This window comes from Micromys minutus (genome assembly GCF_963924665.1).
Source record: "Micromys minutus genome assembly, chromosome: 24".
In the NCBI taxonomy this organism is placed as follows: Eukaryota; Metazoa; Chordata; class Mammalia; order Rodentia; family Muridae; genus Micromys; species Micromys minutus.
In genome coordinates, this window is record NC_137959.1 from 12,646,694 (window position 1) to 12,669,880 (window position 23,187).

The 23,187-nt window shown below is 48.5% G+C and overlaps 1 protein-coding gene across 2 annotated transcripts in view; it reads right to left on the reverse strand.

The window, feature by feature from the left end:
- ZNF423 (zinc finger protein 423) overlaps window positions 1-23,187 on the reverse strand; it is a 286,423-nt gene that overhangs the window by 248,167 nt on the left and 15,069 nt on the right. Inside the window, exon 1 of one of the 2 annotated variants that reach the window (XM_080937371.1) lies at window positions 22,993-23,057. The exons of the other annotated variant lie outside the window; for it this stretch is intronic. The gene's annotated coding sequence lies outside the window, so the exon portion shown is untranslated. Of the gene's footprint in view, window positions 1-22,992; window positions 23,058-23,187 lie in introns of those variants that run through there. 2 annotated transcript variants of the gene reach the window in all.

Here is a 23,187-nt window from a genome sequence, read left to right on the forward strand (position 1 = left end):
TGGACTTCTCTGCACACAATCAATCATCACTGGTACCAAGCTAGTTCAGCAGATGTTGGGTAGACTGTGAGGAAGGCAGAGGGTTGCGTGGTATGAGGGGAAATGGATGCATCTTTCCTTCTATAAACGGCTTTAAAAGCAGACAACAGAAATGGTGAATAACTGTGACCACACATTGTCCAGAGGAAGAGCAAGAGGGTAGCTGAGGCTGTGGTTAATTTTGTGCCTTATGCACTCATTAGCAAATAATATTTCGAACCCATCCTTCACCTCCAGTATACCCATGATGAGTTTAGGGCACAGAGTTGTGCCACTTGTTCAAATCTGGGTTTCTTGAGCTGGGTTGCTGGGGGGAAGGCCTCTCTGTGCCCCTTTACCTATGTATACTAAACGTTGGTGGGGCTCCATCTAGGACTTCACATCCTAACACACTTGGGAATTCAACCCTACAGCCTAAGGCTGACCAAATGGACCACAGCCCACTCACCCCTGTCACCTTGAACTCTAGGATTCTCCACAATGTCACAACAACCTAAAGGCAGACAGTGAAGCCACACACATCAGCCTCCAGATGCCCACAATCCTCCCCTGCTAACAGCATCCCAGCTCATAAGCATGCAGAACTCAACATTCCCAATTCTTTCCCTAGATACCCGCTCTCCAGTGGAGCCTCTCCAATCTCACTCCCAGTCTCATCTCCAGTCCTTCCCCACTAGTTTCCCTCAGTTTCTTCTCTTGTTCACCCTCTTATCCTTCCATGAAATTACTCTTTGGCTTACGCTGTCCAGCATTTACTTATGTCGAGAGCAGCCGCTACATCCTAGGTGACAGAAAAGCTATGTAGAAGCCCATGTGCCCTTCAGATAGTCCCACTGTCATGTCCTACCCAGTGCTCCCTAGGTAAGGTGGGACACACACACACATATGCACACACACATACTCAGACAAACAGACAGACAGACAGACAGACAGACAGACAGACAGACACACACACACACACACACACACACACACACACATCAGGAGGTACCCAGAGGGAGCTGGAAGAAGCAAAAAAGAAGCTTCCTCCTGAAGAACAACAGTCAGGATTTGTGAGAGGACCACACTGCCTTGTCAGCACCACAGAGGGTCAGGCAGCAGCATCATAGCTGGATCTGGTGAAAGGCTGCCAGGAGCCAAGAGCAGGATCAGAGACTTAGAGCACTGAGGCTGGCACCTGAGACAGGTCTGTGATCTGTGATGTTAGCTTTTCTAGGCACTCTGTGTGTGTGTGTGTGTGTGTGTGTGTGTCTGCCTTCTTCGAAATAGAGGTGGGTGGAGCACCTGAGGAACCCAAGATGGTTGGTTGCTGGGAAGCTTCCCAGTTAAGGGTGCACCCCGTCTCATGGGGCAACTGAGGCTCAGACAAGGCACATGCCGGGTCCATAGAGAGCAAGATTACCCAGCTCCAACTAAACAACCAAGTAAACTTACGAGGCTACACAATTTGACCCAGAGATTTTTGCTAGCCACTACTGTACCCTCAAACAAAAAAAGATTAAACCCTGACAGTTTCTAACTTGTAGAAGACCCATTTCTCTAGCTTATAGGAAACCAGGAGCAAGGACTCCAAGAGTCCTGGCCAGAGCGGTTCTGGGAGCTCCGCAGGGAATGAGAGGGGGATGATGGGAAAAGGCTGGAGTAAGATGCGCAAGCCTCTCAAGAAGCAACTGCAATGCACCGGTTTCACCTCTCAGTGACTCCTTCCCGAGCCTCTCTCCTACACCCACTCATGATAAATGATAACAGCCACTTCACACAGCCCACACTGCTCAGGGCCTTGGGAGGGTGAAACTAGTCCACGTTCTTGCCACTCCTCGGCTGTGTGACCTCTGGAAAGTTACTTAACCTCTCAGAACTTTGGTTTTCAAGAGGCTGAGTCTGAAAGATATTGATTTTAAGACCTTCCTGGGCATAGAGTAAGACCCTGTCTCAAAAGGAAGGAAGGAAGGAAGGAAGGAAGGAAGGTAGGAAGGAAGGAAGGTAGGAAGGAAGGAAGGAAGGAAGGAAGGAAGGAAGGAAGGAAGGAAGGTAGAAACTTTTTCATCGACAAAACAAGAAAGAGTGCCTGCTTTTGTGGCAGGGTATAGCTGCCCGGCAAATGCTGCATGTCATCGTTACAAGTGCTACTGTCCTTCCCTACACCAACACTCCTTCACCGGAAATAAAGAAGCTCCACCCCTCCCCCTGCAACATGGATCAATCCATTGTCTGGGAGATTCCTGGACCCTGCCAACCAGGGGCCTTTATGTTTCCTTTAAAAATCTAAGGTACATGCCTACTTGATGAAGGGAATGGACTCGCTCGCACCCCACCTCCCGGACCAGACTCGTTCACACACAGTGGGGAAGCACTGATCTACCCAGTGCTCCACCAGCCACAGGGAAAGCTGAAGCACGGAGAGATGGTTCCTGTGTAGAAGGGGACAAATCGCACAGCATGCATTAGGCAGTTGTGGGAGGGGGACCATACCAGGAGCTTCAGGTTAATACCACAGAGAGACAACAGTCACGCATATATGCCTCAGCACCAGCAAGCTCACAACCTCCACGGAAGGTGGCTGAGGAACGGGGAGAGGGGAGCTAGTAGAAGAGGAGTGGACAGTTCACACAACACAGCTGACCCTCAACAAGCAAGAGATGGGGGTAGGGAGTGCGGGCACACACACAAGTCACAGCGCTCATGTGGGGGGATGTGGCGGTCAGGAGACACCTTCCGGGAGTCAGCTACCACTTTCTAGTTTGTTTTGAGGCAGAGTCTCTCCTGTTTCTGCCATTCCTCCTCATACTCCAAGTTAGCTGGCCCTCGAGCTCCCATGTGCGCCTCGGGTCCCATCTCACGATACGGCATAGGAGCTCCAGGGATGCAGGTGGTCAGGCTTGTGAGCAGCAAGTGCTTTCACCCGCTGGGCCATTTTCTCTAGCCAGAAACCTGGGTTTCATACAAACTTTACTGGATTTCTAAGTGTTCCACTTTAATTCCAAACAAATTTTAATCCTGAGCAGCCACCAAAAAGAAACAAATAAAAAAAAAGAAAAAAAAAAGAAACACAAGTCTGGCGCTGTGCATGCTTCTCGAGTTACCAGTGTGCCGGCCCTGAGGATGAGCTCCTGGCAGTTCTTCAAAATGGCATGAGACAGGCTTGGAAAGTTATCTTTCCCCATAAATCAGTGTCTTGGCCCGATGTCTCAGTCTCTACCATGAGCTTTTCATTCCATGGCAACTAACCGGGCTCTCTTTAGGCATTCTCTTAAAAAGAGGATTTTAAGATTTTGTTATAGTAATAATAATAATAATAATAATAATAATAATAATAATTAATAATAATACCAGCAATAACTCAACTATACTGAGCAATTCCTGCGCTCCAGTCTCCAGTACACAGCAGACTGGCAAAGGCTCTTCAAGAGCACAGGAAAGAATGTGACTTGGGAAGGAGGCTGCTGACATTCTCTAGAACATATACCGGGCTGGGCCAGACTCTTGGTATCTATCCAACGAGAAGTGTCCGCCACATCTGCTACCTTAGAATACGTCTGGCATCTTCCAAAGACAAAACTCTCTGCTGCCAAATGGGCTTGGCCAGTGCTCTAGGCACCTGACTTGGGAGTTGAGGGAGTCCCAGAATTGGAGAGGGCTGGGGAGGGAGGCAGGGAAAAGAGTGCCTGAACACTTTTCCCTAAAATGCTGATCTTAAGTCTAGACAAAAGAAGATACCGCTAAAATTACTGTGAGCCTTACCCACACGGCATCTGGTTACATCTGACTCTAGACCAGTGCTTGTAGAAGTCCTGGTCTTACTGGCTCCTTGCTGCCAGAGTAGGGCTCCAAACGGAGCAACGTAGGCACAGTAGGACAGAACTCAGGCCCAGGCAGGGTTTTTTATGAAAGAGCAGGTTGAGTACCATAGGGCTCTCCCAAGCCAGAGTTCAAGGATCAGGACAAAAAGTCACCGGGCAACAATACACATTAACCCAAATAAGCAGAGGTGATTGGTAGAGCTACTTTGAACAGTCCTCAGCAGAGCTGAGACCCTGATGGGGAAAAGAGGAAAGGGATATTAAAGAAAAAGGAAAAATCAGTAAGAAAGAAAATGATCAGATCACTCACACTGCCCAACATGTGGGCTCGGATTAGGGACTCTGTGCAGCCTACCCACCTTGTCATCTGACTCCAACAGTTAAGGACCAACCAGGTGTAGTTATCTACTGGTCATCAGTATTAGCATGAGCCCCAGAGAGGTCAAAACACCAGTCCAGAAGCACTCAGGCAGCAATATCAGATCTTCCACCCGCCTGTCTCAATCAGTTTCTAAGCCTCCATCCTTTTTACTAGGACATGGTGGCCCTCTGAGCTAATCAATATGTCACTGAGTGTGGTCAACTGTACCACCACCACATCCCACCCCACCCCAGGCCACTGTCACCTCCTTACTCCTACCCCAGCCACACAACTCCACCACACCTTTTCAAAGAAGCTTTGGTTCATTTGAAATCCAATATGCTCTTCTAGTGAGCTCCACTCTAACTGAACTGGACCATAGCATCACACCCGAGGCCTACTTTTCAGAAGCAAAGCTACACAAACCACCTGAGAGACTAATAAAAATCCAGACTCCATTTACATAGTGGCTAAGAACAGCAACAATTTCAGCTCTGAGGAATCTGACCCCTCCTCTGGCCTCCTTGGGCACCTATATCACACAGACACATATAACATATACATAAACAAAAGAAACTAGTAGTTTTTAGTCACTGAACACAACAGCCATAAGTGGCCAGTGTCTGCTATGTTGAACAGCACACATGTAAACATCTCCATACTGTGGAAGTTCTGCTGGACAGCACCAATTTCTACCTAGCACAGATATGGTTGGCAGCCATAGACTTACCTACCCCAGCTTCTGTTCTTTCAATACTGCTCTAAGCTCACAGAGGATCTTCAGGAAATGTTGACTAGAAGTGAGGAAGGTATGGAGAGGAGAAGGGAAGGAAGAAGATGGGATGAAGTAGGTTGACAAATAATCATGATGAATAGATGGATAGATGGATAAATGAATGAATTGATGGATGGGTGAATGGATGGAGGGATGGATGGATGGATGGATGGATGGATGGATGGATGGATAAATAGATGAACTGATGAATGGGTGAATAGATGGAGGAATGGATGAAGGGATGGATGGTGGATAGATGGATGGATGGATGGATGGATGGATGGATTGATGGGTAGGTGGGTTAGGAATCTAGGTGGGTCAGGATCACAATCCCTAGCACCTTAACTCTCAAAGAACAACCCCCACCTCTACACAAAACCTCCCCTAACTGCCCTGTTATAACCCTCTGCTCATTCCAACTGTCCCTGTTGAAGACACCAACAACTGAGGACTATCCCTTCTCCCCCACAAGGCCTTGCAACCACGCCCTGCTGGACTAAGAGGGATCTGTGTGAGGGGGAAAAAAATCAATTACAAAACGCCTTTACTATTTTGAATTCCTAGATACCTAGCAAACCAAAGCTGACATTTCGCCTTTAATAGTTCTGAGAGTCTTGAAGCCATTTCTTTCCAACTAAGTAACCCAAATAAATGTAGCAGCTTTTTTCTAAAGAGAAATAATTAAAGAACAGATGGTGTTGCTTACTTTGAAATGTTTGCTCTAAAATAGATTTGTGTGCACCTTGGTTGGAGTTCATCCCCCTCTGCATCCATGTGTCAGAAAAGAAGATCAGCTCGCTAATTACCTGGCTGTCTTTTCCCTACAAGATCCCAATTTAAGAATCTCGTTTCATTCTAAGAAAATTAATTCAAAATGCCAAATAATTTAAAAATGTATTAAGATTCCCCTTAGACCAGAATGCAGAAAGGATTTTTCATCTGTCTGCTAAAAATCACCTCGGGTAGTAAGATTGAAGTTTAGCTCTGAAGACTTGATCCCCAAAACTGAGCTTCTGGCACGGCTACGGGCTCCATGTCCACAGAATGTTTCATTTAAAGCATATGTGCCTTTAAATTGGTCTCTGACCATTTTTCTGCTATGTGTCTCTAAGCACCCCACACATTTCCCCCACCCCTTGGAGCCTTGTTCTCCTTGGAAGTTAGTCTCTTTTATTTGCATTGGAGGTAACCTATTTCCAACATGCCAAAATCTGTTCATTGTTCAGGGCCACTTCTGGAGATTTTATAGCCTAAAATGGAATAAAACTTAAATTTAATAAAATTTGAGCCCTGAACAGGAGGAGAGAGAGAGAGAGGAGAGAGAGAGAGAGAGAGAGAGAGAGAGAGAGAGAGAGAGAGAGAGAGAGAGAGAGAATATAAACTAGTTTAGAAGCCAGCTACTCAGACTTTGAGGAAAATACCCTGAGAAACCCCACAGGGCGGAGACTGTGGTCAGCCTGCCAAATGTCATTTGGGGCTGGCTTCAGAAGAGAACCAGAGCTTAGGATGCAATGCAATTATTTAAATCCAGAAAGAAAAATGTTTGCTCCCAAATTTGGCAGCAGATGACAGCCTCTGACTCCAAGTGCCTGTACGCATGGGTGGGGACGCTTCCTGCCTGGGAGGCATCGGGACTGCAGTCACACCTGGGCTTGAGCTGAGCCCTGTGCTGTCAAAGGTCCTGGTTTCTGCTTCTGTTTTCGTTTTTTTTTTTTTTAATCACATGAACTCGGGGTTGCACTTAAAGCCTTCCTAGGGTGGCAAGTCACATTTTCTTTAAACCACAGGTTAGAACATGAGATGTCTCTTTGTTTCTCTGTAGCTGCCTTTGTCACTGACTGGCAGCCCCCTCCTCTGGCCCAGTAGGTTACTCTTTTCCTCCCCCTGGCCTGGTTCTAGGTGTGAAGGCCCAAAGTGAAGGCTGTCACTCAGGCCTTTTATAGGTCCAGGGCAGATGATACCACAAGGCTCGGGGTAGTTACTGCAGCCCCCACAGCCTCATCCCTCTGCAGCATTGAAGGTCAGAGGCCAGGCATTTTTTCCAATGCACACCCACAAAGGGCTTCGGGAGGATGCAGTCCAGGTTTCATTGGGTTTGTCTGTGCCACCGCCACACCCAGTGGTTTGGTTATCTCCACTAACTCTTGCTCTATTGAAGGGCAGAGTTACAGAAACCAGGAGGCAACAAGAAGGGACACTCCAGCAATTGTTTGGCTCCCCATAGGAACATGGGCAGAAACTCCAGGGTATAAGGGGACAGGGGGTTGAGACCCCTATACTGCCAACTCCTAAAGCTGCTGTGAGATTACAAGTCAGCTCACTTGCCTATATCACTCCCACAGGAATCCCCACTCCATCGTGCTGATAGTAACTGTTTTCAATGCTAGGCAAGTGGTCTACCCCTGGGCTGCATCCTAGCCAGTTGCAGGAAATTTTGACGATTAACCCAGGCCAGAAAGGATGCAGCTCCTTTATCCTTCTTCCTGAGAATGCACATTCTATTGTAAGACTCCAGTGGTTGTTCCCAGCACTCTACCTCTCTCTCTTCCCGAACCCCCAGCCCTCAGGCCTGCTCCCCACAGAAATCCAAGGTCTTTCTTTCCCAGATAAGCTCCAACCTCCTCCAGGAACCTTCCCATAGGGAAAGATAGCAGCAGGGTTGTTTGCAGCAACCTGCTTCATCACACAGAGAGAGACATTAAAACATCCATTGAACAGATCACAACACCAAGGCTCACCGTGGTTAAATGACCTGCCTGGCTAGGGGTCAGCTGAAACCAGGACTGAAACGCTTTTGTACATTCTTGAATGGCGAATCCTGTGGGCCCTCCATCAGCAAGGCCTGGCTCTGGGTGTGACCCAAAAGGTCCTGACTCATCTCTACTCTCTCATCCTGGTGACTAATGACTCTGAGCCAGATAGAAGACCATGTTGGGGGGAGTGGAGGGAATGGAGGGAAGAATCCTGGGATCAACCTTGAACTTAAGAGGCTGCAAGCCCTGAGCAGAGTTTCTAACAAGCCAGGAGTAACCCGAGCCAGCCCTTAGATGGAAACACAGGCCTGGTGGCTGGCCGGACTGCGGCGCTGGCATCCCCAGTGGATCTGAGCCTCCAGGCTCAATTTCACCAGCCTCTGTTCTGCACAGTCCTTTCTCTGCATCGACAAAGGCTCTCCTGCTCATCAGAGACTGAGAAAGGGCCAGACACTGTGCTGACTGCTTTACACACAGTATCTTGTTTAATCTCCAACAAAGAGCAAGCCATAGGGGCTCATCCTGCATTCCAGGCAAGGAAACTGAGGCAGCTGTGGCACTCATGACAAGCCTCTGATCCAGATTCTAGGCCAAGGCTAGTGTTTCACTATTGCCCTGTTTGGCCACTAGAGTTAGGAGCATCTCAACATGCTCTGTGACATGTGAGGAGGCCGTGGCTTATTTCAAAAAGGAAAAGAGGGGAGAGGAAGGACGGGGAGAATAGGGAGGACGGAGGAGGGTCATCTGCAATCTACTCATGTTTGAAGAAAAGTTTCACATGTGTTCAAATGCATGAAATGCATGCAGTTAATTCACATATGGCCGTTTTCATCGGTTATTTGAGACTTCATGAATGCAGAAATATCAAAAAAACAAAACAAAACAAAAAAAAAAAAAAAAACCAAGCGGCTTGCTAGGCCTGGAGGCTAAGGCAAGAAGAGCATACGTTCAAGACCAGCCCCACAAATTAGTAAAATTTGTCTAAAAAATGTAAAAAGCTGAGGGGCAGGGAACATGCCTCCATGACAGAACATTTGTCTGGCAAATATGAGGTTCAGTGCTCAGTACCAAAAACAAAATTAAGTTTAAAAGGCAAGTTTAGTTCATCCAGGCCTGAGATTCATCAGTTTCAAACTTGGGCAGAACATTTCAAATTGAAATTCTTCTCTAATCACGATCGGAAACATTTACACCACAAACACTGCAACCCTGAAACAGACTCCACTGAACCTCAGGCTCCCTGGAAGCCCTCCATGCGACTGAGAAGAATGACAGCCAGCCCAGAGCAAGGCTCACAAGGTGGGGGACACATCTCACTGCTCTGCAGCTAGTGACAGGGTTGGAACCCAAAGTTGCAGTCTCCCACTAACGTCCAGGCACGCCATTCAGGGTGAGGACCTGTAGCGAGATGCTCAGGGGCCAAGAGGAAGACAAAGGTTCTACAGAGTGCTCCCGGGATGTAAAGCTTCAGGAAAACAGGGGCACTGACCTGAATGCTAGAGGCCTGGGCTCCACCCAGGCCAGGGATAAACCAGGGCAAGGCACTTACTTCCCTTCTGGAGGCTTTCCAAGACTCCCATCCAAGATCCCTTCGGAGCTTTCCTAGGTCTCCCCCAGAGAGGAAACCTAACCCTTTTGCTTTCTCTTTCGGGACCCCAGCTCCTCACCAGATGTCAAGCTGCCTGGTCAAGGGCTTAGTTCAGGGTGCCCTATAACAGAAGCCCTGGAATCATCTGGTGGGCCCTAACCTAAATCCTGCTGTCCTCCTTGACGACAGGAAACTCTTGGACGGTTCTTAAGGCTCGAAATAAAATTTAAATATTACTTGGAAATTACTAAACAAATCAAATCACTGTTAAGTGGATGTCGTGGGCTTCCTCTAGACAATACGTTTAATGAAGATTATTGTCCTCCTGGTTATAGTTTGAGATTTGCGTTTTATTATCAGAGAACCACTTACGCATTACTCCGGGATTTTCATTAGGTAAATAAATTTTTATGTGGATTTCATTATACTCCCTTGGCTGAAATTCTGATCACTTAACAGCAAGAATGCTGTTCCAACATCCTGTGTGTCAATCAGGATGTAACTGTTTCCTCGGGTTGTTGAAAAGTACTTTTTTAAAAACCTGGTGTTAATGGGGAAAGGAAAAGGAACAGGGTGAGAGCCCGGGGTGGGTTTTGTGTCCAGTTCCTTTGCTGAAACACACCCTAGAAAGGAATTCTCTCTTTCAAAACACGTGTGTCCTTTTACACATACACTATGCAAGATTTATAGAAATCAGACACTGTTTCCCTTTTTTGGTCACGTGGAGGTAAATGGATTGATTCCTCAGCATCGGGTCCAGGGAGACTGAGGTACAAGCAAGAACTGAAGAAACAAGAGTAAAAAGAGACATGCATGGGAAGGCTCAGGAAGGAAGACAGTGAAGAGAAGCCTTCCTGGAACCTCAGCCATCAGCAGGAAAAAAAAATCATTTCTAAGAAGTCTAATATGAAGCAATTAAGCTAATTGGAATCTAGACCGTACAGGGCGCCTCCGGAAACTGGAGACCAAGGGACTCTCCTTGCTGGAAACTCACACCTCAGTATGAATGAGTGAGGGAGGGAATGAATGAAGCAGCTTCACACAGACCCTCACCTCCAGACCCAATCTCACCAGCCCTGTGAAAAGACACAGGTGGTTCCCGATGGCCCTTAACTATTGGCTCTCAGAGTTTCACAGGAAATTGCCAAGAGAAAAAGAAAAAAAAAATTCCGCTCATTAAAAAGGGCTATTCCATACCAAAGTGGGTCTGGGCCCCTGCTCATCATCACACCCCTCTCCAGTATGGCCCGGAGAACCCAGATGGACCTTTCAAGATGGCCTTCCCGAATGCACACCACAGGGCAAGCTCCAGAAATGACGCAGGGACATACAGCAGCACAGCCCACAGAAGAATTACTCAGAAGAAACTGTGCCAGGCTCCATCCTAACAGAACCTGCCCAGTGCTGGGATTGAAATGTTGAGGTTCTGATGTCAGAGGAGACCCTAAAAATCTGTTCTATTTGGAGGACACCGTTCTCCCCGTTGCTCAGTTTCTTGTCTATAATACTATGGCGATCACCACGTGCCCCGCTGGGTAGGACAGCTTAAAAAACTTGAGCCCAGAGTGTTTAGGTATACAGCCAGGCATGTAGGGGGATCTCCATGGATCACCACTGAATGCTCTCTATACACAAGACCATCAGCCCGCAGCACACAAGTACTTTAGCTGTAAACACCTACCAAAGGTACCTGGACTCCAGTCCCAGTATCTTCAGGGCAGAACAAAGCCTCCCTAATTCCCACCCAAGAGTAGACACCTGGGACTCTCCAGTAGGAAGCTAGCTGTACTCTAGGATCTGTGGCCTTTTTAAGAGTTAATTTTGCTTGTTTGCTTGGTTTTGTTTGTTGAGACAGAGTTTTATTATATGACCCAGGCTGGCCTTAAACTCTGAACCCTCCTGTCTTGGTCCCTCCAATACTGGGCTCTGCTCTTCTAAGATCTTTGATAAGACAGCTGGGAAGAAAATAAAAATGTCCAATAGGAAGACCTCGGGGATAACAGTACTCTTCCCAAAGAAGAGAGGTAGCTTTACTTTTGTTTATATTTGTGTGTGTGTTCCCATCGGCAAGTGGCTGAATACAGCAACTTCTTTTTCCTTCGGAGATAAGGTCTCACTATGTTGCCCAGGCTGGTCTTGTACTCCTAAGCTCAAACTATCCTCCTGCCTCAGCTCTCCAAGAAGCTGGAACTATAAATATAAGCCATTGTGCCCCCAGTTCCACAACAACATTTTAAAGTTTTTTTTCATTAAGGGGGAGGGGGAAAGCAGCTCTTCCTGCTTCCCAGGAAGCATGAGATCAGCCATTATTTACCATGAGATCAACCATTTCTCTTATCACTCCTCCTCACCCAGCCTCAAACTTGTCCTCGACAGCTTCTCCCTCTCCAGCTTTTCCCATGACTTTATCATAGCACGTCTTTATCTTCTGTACTGTATCCCCACCCCTAACAACCAGAGCTCCTGTGGTCCTAGAACCCTGTGACATCTTTCACCATGGCACCAAGAACCTGGCTCACCTGGTACTGGACAGACAGACAGACAGATAGAAGTCAGCTTTAAATCCATCCTCTGCTTTACCAGACCAACCCCAAGAATCCCTTTTCCACACTCCTCCAGATCTAAGTCCATGGACAGAGGTGTGACAGACGTGTGGACAATTCTACCCAAAGGCAACTCAGGGACCCTCTCAAGTGAGGCTCAGCCATGGCTGCTGAGAATCTCACTTGCTCTCAAATACCTACTGTTGATCTTGGTAACCACCTACATGAATAGGCCGTTTGTTGCAAGAACATAATATTTTCCTTGGCTTTTTTAGGCACTAGTCTGGCAAATGAGCATTTCCCCTGCCTAACCTGATGGCTTTATGTGAGTAGTTAATTAGAATTACACACACATGTTTATAAAAGTTTAAATAAGGCATAGTTCGAGTTTGTGAGAATATGTGTAATTACTCACACCGACACTTCCTACTGAAAAGAAAGGCGACAGAATCAGGGCCCTAGAAGAGCCTGCGGGTGGAGGAACCCTCTGCCAGCTCCAACAGCTCCTCCTTGGGGGACAGAGCCTGAAGCCCCACCATCAAGTCTCTTGCTCACTGTGTTAACACTGCAACCAACACATTGCACAAAGGCCCTGGGTAGACCCTGAGCTGTTGGAGTGGCCCGGTGCTTTATTTTTAAAAAGGGCCCAATCTAGGGGTTGAGGAGATGGCTCAGTGGTTAAGACCACTGGCTACCCTTCTAGCAGACCCAGATTCAATCCCAAGCACCCATATGGCAGCTCAGAACTGTCTATAACTCAAGTTTCACGGGATCTGACACCGTCGTGCAGACAAACATGCAGACAAAATACCAATGCACAAGAAATAAAAATAAATAAACCACAAAAAAGTACTTAAAATAAAAGCCCCCCACCCTGCCATGGAGAAGAGGCCTGGAGACCAGGAAGTCCTTTTCCTACACACAGAGAGACCCCCTACTTGCTAAACTGAGCAGAGATTTGAGCAGCCTGAGGACCCAAATGACCAGAGCTTGGTGGCAGAAATTCTGCCTTCAGGGCTCTTCCCTTCTGAGCTTCCTCTGGTGACTTAGATCCCTCCCTGCCGTCCACCTGTGTTCCACACTCCGGTAGGCTTATCATCTCTTCCTCCCCTCCCAAGTTCCAAAAGAGTGGTTGCATCCACATCCTGTGGGTGTGCCCAACCCTCTTCAACTTCCTATGGTGAGCAGCCAGACCCTCCCCACCAGGAATTCCTAAGAGCTACCAGATGACCTGCCTTGGGCTTAGTTATTCCCATCACCTTGGTGCTGTCTCAGAAAAATCCTGCTGGTTCCTGGGACAGCCTGCTTACTCAGCAGCTGGGAACCACATTGCTCTCCTGGGACAAGGAGGGCTGCTGACACTGAGTCCCCAACAACAATGGAAAATTGCTATCCTGGGGCACAGTGACCCAGCCAATATGGACAAGGGTGAGATCCTGAAGGCTAGTCCGTCAGTGCTGCCTGCAGGCTTCAAGCACAGACCAGCCAACTAAACACTGTCAGAGCTCCTCTCTCACACCACTGCATGCCCTGAGACAGGGGAGACATCCCCCACCGGCCCTTGGGGAAGTCCTGCCACAATTCTGCCACAGTAAAAAGCCATTGGGTCCAGAGGCTCTTGGGGATTCCTCTTCCTCACAGAACAAAGAACAAAAGACTGAGGCCCTAGGGATCGGGACCCAGCAGATGATGCAGGGCACAGAGAAGGCTCTAGCACACTCAGGGTTTTTCACTCGGGGAAAATTTGAAAATGCAATGATATGCCAGGCACTTGAGAGGTCTTCCTCCTCCTCCCTGAGCACTCTCAGGCAGTGCTAAGAGTCCAGCAAGGAAGGAACCACAGCAAGTTAAAACAAATCAATTCTGCTGAGGATAGCTCCTCTGTCATTGAGAGAGAGAGAGAGAGAGAGAGAGAGAGAGAGAGAGAGAGAGATGACTGCCCGTGGCCCTTTTGTGCCCTGGCAAAAAAAAAAAAAAAAAGGTGGTCTGAAAAGCCTTATCGAGTGACCATGCCACTATGCAGAAAGGTTGTGACTCCAAAAAGCTGTGAAGGGGTCTGCCAGTCTAGGCAGAAAATACCACTGTTCACATTAAGGAAGATGCACAGAGAAAGGGTTGGGGTGAGGGTGGGGCAGAGCCCAGAACAGTAAGATGGTGTTCTCAAACTTTACATGCAAAGGGGTACAAGCATTTGAGGTCCTTCTGAAACCTTCTCATCCACAGTCTTCCCACCTCTTTTTTTTTTTTTTTTTTTTTTTTGCTGACCTAACAAAGATTTTTGTTTGGATGTCCTTGGAGGCCACTAACTCCAAGTTGGCCTGTGGCTAGACTGGATCTTAACAGGATGCCATTCTCATCAATAAGACACAAAGAAGGGGCTCTGGAGTCATTAGGAGAGGCCCCCTTCCTCCAAAGACACACCTTTGTCAGGGAATTTCTCTCTCCTCTGCACTTTGGACACAAACATGTGTGTTCTCTGGTACAGTAGCAGACATTTCCATCAGGAGACAAATCTGAGAACAAGGGCCCGTGTGAGCTGAGCAGAACAAAGCGTAAGGATGAAAATACCAGGGTCTGGGCTGGCAGAACTCAGTAGTGCTCCACGGCTGCACTCCTCCAGGTCTCTCCTCCCATTATAGAAACAGCCTCTTATGCATGGGCTGTTCTGAGTTTGACTTACTGGCCTTGCCGGCTAAAGCACTCTGCCAAAATGGTGCCACCCCTGTCAGCCAGCCAGTTAGTTCCTCCAGCAGCTCCAGCCCCTCTGCAGAGACTCTTTTCAGGTTCTCTGTACTTGGGAGGCCTTAGATCGTGGGAGAAATCTTGCCCACAGCAAAGTTCAGGTCATCAAGGCAGGGCGGAGAGGAGACTTCAGCTTAAACACCTTAAAAAGCGCTTGACTCTAGGCTCCTGCCCAACAGGAGAGGTAAGAAAAAGTTTATAACAGAAGCTTTCTCTGCTTCATATTTTACCTCCCTGGTAGCTAGAGAAACTGAAACTGTGGGATAAGTGTAGAGAGATGCAGGCTCCAGAGGCAGAGGAAACCCAGGTTCAAATCCTAACACTTCCATTCATTTACCAGTTGCATGACCTCAGGCCTCAGAGCCTCAGTGTAGACAGCCATAAAAGCAGGAGAATGCCTCTGAGAGCTATTGAGAAGACACCAGGAGACCACTAAGCAGATTTCCAACCAGGCAGTCCACAGTGAATACCATGGTTCACCAGAAACTTCAGGAGCTACTTCCATAAGGGGACATCAGGGCCCCCCCAGCTATCCTGAGGTACCCGGCTTTGCTGCTCCCATTAAAGTACAGGCTCCCCCAAATCAGTCAGGATCCAAAGGCCCTGGATGCTGAAGCACCCATGTCCTTGTCAAGCCATTTCTTAATGGATGGTACTATCCTGGTCCAGTCAACTTTTCAAGCAGATTTCCAGTTTCTTTCGAACCAGCTAGCAAACATCATCCCAGCTGGGTCAGCCGACCCATCCAGCCTATAGTGCCTGAGTCTAAAACACAGACTAAGACTAGGAAATGCTCTAAAATGAGCCACTAAGGAAAATGCCAAGAATGTTTTAGAAAACAGAAGCCACTAGGAATGAGGATATGACCACTCAACGTGACGATTTTGCACGGATCATCTCTCTTCCTGGTACTAATTCGGTTATCAGAAGGTCCCTGAACCCACAACCACTGGGGCAGAGACAAGGAGACATGAACCTAAAGGGCAACAAAGAATTCCACAGGGGCAGGGGAGGATGTTCTGGGCCAGCAAGATGACTCAGTGGGTAAGAGTGCTGGCTTACCACCACACCTGTTGACCTGAATTCAATCTCAGACCCCTATGCCATGGAAAGAGAGAACTGAATCTTACAGACTGTCCCTTTGGTCACCACAGGATCACCATGGGAAATGCGCAGGCATGCAACACACACACTAAATGATGGGTAGATAGATAGATAGATAGATAGATAGATAGATAGATAGATAGATAGATAGATAGATGTGTGTATGTGTTTTTCCTTTTCTTTTTCTTCCTTTTTTTTTCCAAAAAAAAAAAAAAAACCCAAGTTCCACAGAAAATTTCTACAGAGAAAGAATTCGTTGCTCAGGCAGGAGACTCCAGTCAGCAGATAGCTATGCCCTCCTGCAAACCACCTCCCCCCACACACACATACACACAAGCCTCAGGACTCTTGCCAAGCAAGAAAGTGGGTCTCATGGTCCCAGAACCAGGTCCACTCACTAGGTACTAGAAAAAGAAGCCACCGTGTGAGTTTTGCAGGGATGCCACCGGCGTCTCCCACACGGGTTTCTTTCTTCCAAAGACAGTGCAGGGGCTAGAAAAACCTCAGTGGTTTAGAACACTTGCTCTCTTGTGGAGGCTAAGGTTCAATTCCACATGCTGGTCCACTGCCATCCTTAACTTTAGTTCCAGAGGATCCAACACCATTTCTGGATTCTGTGGGCACCAGGCACACATATGGTACACATACATACATATAGACAAAACACTATAAATAATAAATAAAATTTATAAAATGCACATAAAATAAATCTTAAAAAGGGACAATGAAAGCCTGCCATAGCATATCTACAAGTGGGTGGTTGACTTCTGCACCTGCATGTTTCAAAGAAAAAAAATGAAAATTAAAAAGTCCATGAGGTACCCTCATCCTCAGGCCTCCAGTCTGCAGCCTTCATCTAGATAGCAGAAGTCCATAAGCATCTCAGGAGGCAGAGGAGAAAGGACCACAGGTTCAAGTATAACCTGACTACAGAGCATGGTCATTCCAAGAACTCCAACCTGGGCAGTGGTGGATCACATTAACCCCAGCACTCGGAAGGCAGAGGCAAGCGGATCTCTCTGAGTTTGAGGCCAGCCCGGGGTTGGCCAGAGAAACCCAGACTGGGAAAAACAAAACAGACAAACTCTAATGGAAAGTCAGGGAGGGCTGCATGAAGGAGGAGTCTCCAATGTGCCCCTTGGCTTAGCTTCACTGGGCACCCAGTCACTAGATCAGTTCACCATCACGAACTCCAGAACCCCACCCGTCCTCAACAGTCACAATCCAGGACTCCAGCCAGGGAAACAACCCTGAGCTCCTCAGAGAAACCCTGAAGCACCACAGCTTTTTCCAGGAGTCTGAATTTCATCCCCAAACAAGATACATTTACATGTGGGAAGAAAGACCTGTGCATGCACCAAGGACACAGACCCAGGTATTTATACAGTTTCATAAACTGCGAGTGATTATTCCGTTTCATAAGAACAATTGCTATGCAAATGAAACCTCCAGCTAATACAAACAGGGCTGGTAAACTCACTTGCCAGTGTTTATGAAAAGAACTCCAGCCTGGCCCTGACCAAGCGTGCTAAGAAAATGTTTAATCACAAGACACATTTGAGTGAGGAAATTAGGCAAATAAGAAAAGATGGCCTGAGTTCATTCCCAAAGCCCCTTCCCACCTCCCAGTCCTCCTTTATTCTGCAAGACAATGATGGCCAAATGAAAAGGTTCCCAGAGGAAGGATGATGTCAAGGCTCCAGGAAGAAGAAGGAAAAAAAAAAAAAAAACAGGGCAGATTGGAAGGAGGGGGGTACCTCACAAATTTTAACAGCCCCTCTCGACCTCCCACCTATTCACACTTGGATTTGAGTAGGGTGGCAGGAAGGGTGGAGGAGACAGTATGCAAGAGGCCAGAGGGCAGGGCACAGAAAACTGGCTGCTCTTACCCAAGCCCTGCATTAAAAGCAGACCCCAGGGCCTATTGCATCCCCAGGTTGTGTTCACCAAGGGGGGACACCAGGCTGGGGTCAGACGTCAAACCTCAAGAAAGGGCCGCAGTATTAGAAGAGCCATCCCTAGCAAGCTAGTACTTGGCCTTCCCATGACCTATCGTGGAGCAAAAGGGCACCTAGTCAATGTTTTAGGAAGGGTCCCAAAGGGGCCAGAAGCCACACCCTCAGTCATGCCACTGCAGCTGAGGAGTCGACAGATCAGGTGTTGGAGAGACCACAGAGTGTGAGAGGATTAGTCCAGGTGTAGGGGTGTCACTGTGGGACGGCTTCCCCTTGAAGACAGATATAAGAAATCATGATCCCAATGCAGTGACAGGAAACTGAGATCTAAACACATGGTGACTCGCAGTCTTTGGGGCTTGATCCTGCTTAGTCAAGATTAGCTATGAGTTCTGACTTCCTCTCTATACTGAAGAGGCGTAGAGGGAGCTAATGGAGTACCCCAGGTCACACAGGTTAATAGCATACTGCAGACAACCCCAGGTCAAGCTTCTGCAATAGAGATAAAGGGAAAGGATGGGTGGACCCTGCCCTGTGGCTCCTCCCGGAAGTGCTCTGCAAGGAGGCAGTGGTGGGAAGGACCTCTACAGCCAGGGCTCCTGGGGCTGGGGGAAACCAGAGCCGTGTCCTGGCAGGGCCTCCCAGGGGCCCGGGCAGGGGCAGCTGTCCAGAACTGTCTGTCCAAGAAGGGGGCAGGGAGGCTGCCACACGGAGCTCGCCGTGTGCCAGTCCCTGGGGCCAGGCCGGCTCAGCCTGCTGGCTCCATCCAGAGCCCGCCCCAAGGGATGCTGGGGGAGGCAGCCAGGATCAGAGCCGCCGGCTGCGCATTCCCCTCCCCCAGCAACAGGGGACTAAAGTGGGTCAAGGAGGAAGGAGGGGGCCCAGGAGGGCTGGGGGAGGGGGCCGAAGAGCTCGTGAAGGCACCCAGGGGGAGGGAACCAGGGGAGGATGCCTGGAAAAGCAAAACCATGTGTGCAGTAGGCCTTGGGGGGCCAGGCAGAGTGGCTGAACGGCGCTGCAGAAAACGTGAGGGTTGTCAAAAATCGCCTCAGAATTAACTGCAGGGGCGGGGGAGGCTTTCATTAGGACTCCTCCCCAGGTTGGTCCTTCCCTTTGCCTTGAAGGCTCCTTTTCCATCTCTTTAGCCCTAGAGCCCACCCTCCAGTCTATACGGAGCAGCCGGTTGGCTCACACCAGGAGGTGTGCCCAGCTGGGGCCCAGCTGTCCTGCCAGGAGGTTGGGCTCCTGGGGTAGGGAGCAGAAATGTAGCGCAGCCCATGCTGGGCCCTTGTTCAAAAGAACTGTGGTTGTGCCAGGCCAAGTCAGCCACAGCTCACCAGTGAGAAGATTGGAGTGGGCCCCTGTCCCCAAGATGCATCCTTAGGGAGTCTGGTGAAAAAGGAAAGGGAGGGAGACAGGAAACGCCGCCCAAGTTGATCCCCACCCAGGAGGAGCAACCAGATCTCAGGGTTCTCAGGGGAAGGACAAGGGGACACAGTTTGATCCAAGAGACACCAGCTAGAGGTAGGCCTCCACCCATGACTGACCCAGCTCAGACACCAGTCTCTTTAAAAACTCCCCAACCCATGGCCACAAAAAAAAAAAAAAAAAAAAGGAAGCATCTACCCACCCAGGCAACTCGATATGGTCCAGAAACCTCCAGGGTGCCTGAGTTCCAGGAAGCTAAGCAAGGAGGGGATGGGGCAGAGAATGTAGGGGGGGTTCAGTGTCCTGATATAGGAGTGTATCCAGGGCTCCAGGCTTTTGTGGGGGATGGGGGAAGAAAGTCATGGAGGCAAAGACTTAGAGCAACCTGACACAGGAGGGACATAGACCTGTGGGATGGTGAGAGTTTGGAGGGGGTAGGAGGTGGCAGGAAACATGCAGCAGACTTACAGGCCAGTCCGGGAGCTCAGGGGACACCTCCGAGCTCAGAGGACAAACAGTTCAAGTAGACACCTTACTTTTATCCCCTTATGCCGTCAACAATCACATCTAGGATTCCTGGTGATCCAGAATTCCCAAAGCCTGGAAGAGTGGGGTGGGAAAAGCCATGGGAGAAAAGAAGACTCCCACCCTATGTACACTAATTCTCATCTCACAGAACAGAAGAGCTGGCCTTGGGTATCGCCAGGTTCTCAAAACACTAGGAAGCAAGCACAGCCTGCTTCACCAACCTCTCGGCTGTCAATGGGACACCCTGGTCAGCCTTCCCCTCCCTAACCTGTCCGGACTGTTTATTCCCAACTAGAGCCTCAGGAGTGGACCCAGCCCAGGAACAGGGAAGGGATAAAGATGACCACCGTCCTCAGGCAGACAGTGTCTGTCACCAGCTCGGAGTCTAGAACGTTTTCTTTTCTCCTCACTGGCTCACCTAGGCCTTCTGGATTGGCACTGACTCACCAGGTATGCTGAAGACAGCCCAGGAGTGACTCTAGCTGGCCCCACTACATCTAGTCACTATGTCCTTTCATACTGCGCTTTCCCTCAATGCCTGCAGCCAGGTAAACAGATGGGTGCCAACCTGACAGGATTACTGAGGGGATCACGAGAGGCTCTTCTAGCCGTCATCTCGGAACTGGTACACAGTAGGCCTCAAAAGAAAAAAAAAAAAATGATAAGCACCCTGTCCCCTTCTGCTGCCTCTTACTCATTGGCCAAACTTCCCAGGAGGACTCTCCAAAGAAAATAAAGCAGGATGTGATACACAGGAAGGCAGGGACAAGCTTGGCCTCACCTAGCACACCCCTAGTGAGAAATGAGTTCAGGAAACCCAGGGCAGGCCTTCACATTAGCCCTGGAGAACATGGAGAACCAGTACTTGGATTCGGTGAAGAGGACAGGACATTCGGAATAAAGCCCCGTGAGACACCCAAACGGATTGAACTGTGGACACATGTGGGCAGCTGACTTCTCAAGGATCCAGGATGGGGGATGGGAGCGGCTTGGCCTGGCTTGGCAGACTTAGGGACTAGCAGCAATGCTGAAGTGTCAGGATGTCCCTTCCATCCTCAGCCCTAACAGTGTGCATGGGGTCATAGACCCCAGCAAGGTTCTTACACGTTCTAAACGGTCCAGCTCACTATAGCAAAAAGCCCTGGTAATACTGAACTTAGAACAAAGCCTGTAGCTTCTGTGGACCCCTTTTCTCACTTGGCACAGCAGAAGGGACCTTGCCAAAATTATCTCCCTGGGTGTGTGGCGGTTCCATGATGAACTACGCATTTCTAGAACTACACATTTCTCAGAGGTTTATAAACGTATGTGTCTTTTAAGAACATGGTGTTCATGCCAATACTACTTTATCAGGGGCTCCTGCAGAACTGAAAGCTGAATGTTGGACAGGAGGCTTGAATTCATTTAAAAATAGGGATAATAGGGGTTAAAGAGAAGGCTTAATGTCAAGAGCACACTGGCTGCTCTTCCAGGGGACCTGGGTTCAATTCCCAGCAGCCACATGGCATCTCACAACCGTCTGTAACTCCAGTTCCAGAGGATGCAAGGCTATCCTCTGGCCTCCAAGGGAACCAAGCACATACGTGGTACTCAGACATACACACAGACAAAGCATCTAGATAGATAGATAGATAGATAGATAGATAGATAGATAGATAGATATTAAGTAAATTAAGAAATAAAGATAAAGATAATAGAGGACTAAAGAGATGGCTCAGTAGTTAAGAGCACTCACTAGCTGTTCTTCCAGAGGTCCTGAGTTCAATTCCCCGCACCTACATGGCAGCTCACAACTGTCTGTAACTCCAGTTCTAGGGGATCTGACACCCTCAAGCAAACATACGCACAGGGGAAACACCAATACACATAAAATAAAAAATGAACCTATCATTAAAAAAAAATAAAGGTAATAAGGTAAAGAGTGGGTGACAGAACTTGGTAGCGGAATATTTTTCTAACACGTTTGTGTCACCGGGTTCAATATTCAGTGCCCACCAAAAATAAACGAAATTAAGAAGAGGCCTTTTAAAAACCAAGGCTCAAAGAATAGCTAGATGGCTTACCAGGTAAGGAGACTTGTCACCAAGACTAGTGATCAGAGCTCAATCCCTGGAACCTACAGGGTGGAAGGAGAGAATAGTCTCCTGCAATTTGTCCCCTGATCTATATACATATATGCTAGGACATGTGCACAGCCACACATTATATACATCACACAAAATAAGTAAACGTAGAGACCAAAGCTTAGACAGCCATCATGGGGACTTTACAATGGACCATGGTCTGTACTGTGTGCACACCAGCAGACTACCGACAAGGCCACCCCATACCCAGGACTTCTCTACTATTCTACATTCCTCTTCTATCCACTATTCTCAAGCCTCAAAGACCCTCCAGACATACACAGCCCACATTCCCACAGATTCTGTTCTACAGATTCCCAAGGATGGAGACAATGACTTTTGCTTCTCCTTCTATCCAGAGCTGGGCTGGGCCCAGGCAAAGGAAGGTAGCCCTGAGGTCAAAGACAAAGAAGCTTGTCTACTTTCCTCTGTGGTTCTCTCCCATCTTCCCAAGTCAGCTGTAACCCATCTCCTCCTCTGGAATGTCCTCCCAGAGGACCGGAAGTCAGATAAGCAGAGCAGGTTCTCAGTGAGAATTAGCCATTGGCAATGTGTGCTCTGTCTGACTCCCTCACTCTGAAGTCAGCTCCCTGTGAAGGCGGGTAGCCAGAATGCCTCAGAAATGGCCGTCCAGCTTAGGCAGTACCAGCCATTCTACTGAAAATGAAGGGAGAGAATTTTAAGAGGCAAGCTTGGATCTGTCTGTAGGTCTTTTGCCTGTAATTTCTTGGACAAAGCATTCAAGGCGGGGGATGCAGTTCATCAGGTAGCACTTACTTAGCATGCACAAAGCCAGAACTTGGATCTCTGGCATCCCATAAACTAGGTGTGTTAGTATATGTTGGTAATCACGGCATTCGGAGAGTAGAGGGCAAGAGGATCAAAAATTCAAGATCATCCTCAGCTCAGCTGTAATACAAGTTTTAGGCCAATATGGAATACAGGAGACCCCTATCTCAGAGAGAGAGAGAGAGAGAGAGAGAGAGAGAGAGAGAAGAGAGAGAAAGAGAGAGAGAGAGAGAGAGAGAGAGAGAGAGAGAGAGAGAGAGAGAGAGAGAGAGAGAGAGAGAGAGAGAAGAGGGAGAGAACCCAGCCTATCTATGGATTCCTGGCATAACGCAGAGACAGTATAGATCTGAGGTTTCCTAGCCTGACTTCAAACACTAGTTCTAGCTGTCCAGCGTTGGGCAATTGAGTTTACATCCCTGTGCCTTAGATCCCCCACCCCCGTAACCCACGAGTGATCACAGTACCTGCCCATAGGTGTTTGTGAAGCTTGAATTGGTGTGAGGTGCTCAGAACAGCCCTGGCCCCAAGGAAGCAAGCAATGGAGGGCACTGATTGTGTTACAGTGCACAGGCCAGGCTGCAGCCTCTGACCTCCTTAAGCCCCGCCCCAAAGCTGGAGGCCAATCCGGGCTCCAGGACCCCAAGGCTCCCCAAGGTGCA